This window comes from Phalaenopsis equestris, unplaced genomic scaffold (assembly GCF_001263595.1).
Source record: "Phalaenopsis equestris unplaced genomic scaffold, ASM126359v1 Scaffold213165, whole genome shotgun sequence".
In the NCBI taxonomy this organism is placed as follows: domain Eukaryota; kingdom Viridiplantae; phylum Streptophyta; class Magnoliopsida; order Asparagales; family Orchidaceae; genus Phalaenopsis; species Phalaenopsis equestris.
Genome location: NW_018232030.1, coordinates 2786 through 4710, shown reverse-complemented (window position 1 = coordinate 4710; position 1925 = coordinate 2786).

Below are 1925 nucleotides of genomic sequence, written 5' to 3'. Positions count from 1 at the left end.
TTGAACATAGTTCAATTCGTTTGGTAATGTATTAATGTTCATAAATAAACTCATTTATTGTTCAGAAAATAATTTGTTTAATGTTAAACATTAAAATGATATACTATTTAAATGAAAATTGATTAATTATAAACTATTTAATAATATATTTAATAGTATTATATTATAATTTAATATCAATAGGCGCATAAATTCAATATACTTTTTTTAATGAACTAGTTTGTCAGTACTTATTTATGTTATTTGACTACAAAAAAAATTATTTATAACTTATATTTTATTTATATTTATAAAAGCATGTGTTAATAATTTTATATAAAATTCAAGTAATTATTCAAAATTTTTGCTAGTAATCAAGGTAAAAATTGATATGAATACTTTATTTTTTTATATAAATTTATTATCAAATATTTTATAAATCTAAATAAATAAGTAATTGAATAAATTTTAACATCAAACTATTTTATAGCAAGTAAATAAAAAATATGTCTAAGTTGTAAGTTTTTTACATTCAAATCACTTAAATAATTTCATAGAAAAGAATAATAAAAAAAATAGTTGTGTTAAATTTATATGCATATTGATATAAAAATATAATATCTTATTTTTAAAAATAAAATTAAATAAGTTTCAATTAATCAAAATTTATTTAAATAATATATCTCATACATCTCTAAGAAATTTTCATAAACTGGCACGAATCTCAAGATGGCTTTTTGAGCAGGAAATATTTAAGCCTCGATAAAAACTCATCCATAACTCTGAATTCAGCGAACTTACGATCAAATTGACCTGCTCGACAAAAAGAATTAAATGTTACCAAAATTAGTCCAATCTGAGTCAAAACAAGCTCAGATTAAGTCATTAAACCACTCTTGAAAGTTTTTCGAACATATTTAGAAGTTTAAACGAATGCCGAATCAAGCAAGCCTATAGTTGAATCGAGAGTCTCAACAAGAAGAATCTAAAGAGCCAAAGATTGCTCAATTCTGACATCGTTAAGACACTCAAATGTCTATCAAACGTCTTCTGAGTCGAAGGAAACTTTCCAAACGGTCCGATCAAAGTGGTTTATATTCCAGTATTAATTGTACCCAAAACACTATAAATAGAGCCCCACCCATCTCATGAGAGGAGGTGAGAGACTTGAGAGAGAACTAAAAGCTTTGAGAACGAGCTGAAGTCCATCACATCTCTGTTACCACCGTTCACTGTCGACCACCACCAACCACCACCAACCACCACCAACCGTTGTCGACCACTGACCAACGTCAATCACCACCAATTACCGTAGACCATCACTGAGCCGAAGCTGTCAGTCGATGTTGTAACTTAGAAATCCTAGTAAATCTTTCCTATATGCGGGACAAGGGGTCTCTGTAATCATCAACCTATACTGGAATTTTACATCTGGGTTAAACCTCGTGGTTTTTCCCTTTACGAGTTTTTCAAATAAAAACCTTTAGTGTCATTCTAATTGTTTTCTTTTACCTTAGTGTGTGCTGAATTCTTGTGCAACGTCAAGATGATAACACATTACTCTACCGCTGTGAATTTTCTAGCACATTATTGGTGCCGTCTATGGGAATTAGAGCATTCTCACCACTAAAATACTTATAAGAATTATTGCATGACCACCAAACGCAACACTTGCAACAACCGAGCATCCCTCTCTAACACCCATCATTCCATAAGACAGTCACGAAGCCAATGTCATCAAGCTTCCACATCCTCCTACCACAAAAGGTATTACCCCACCGACGAAGGTGCCTTGGGTCATTCTCTAAAAGATCGAGTATGTAGGATGGAGGAGTATCAACATGAGATCCTTTATCTCCTATGTGGGGAGACACAACCGCAACCCAATGAAACTTACTTACAACTAGTGTAAAATTCAACAGGAAATACACCACTTACCAAGTTCT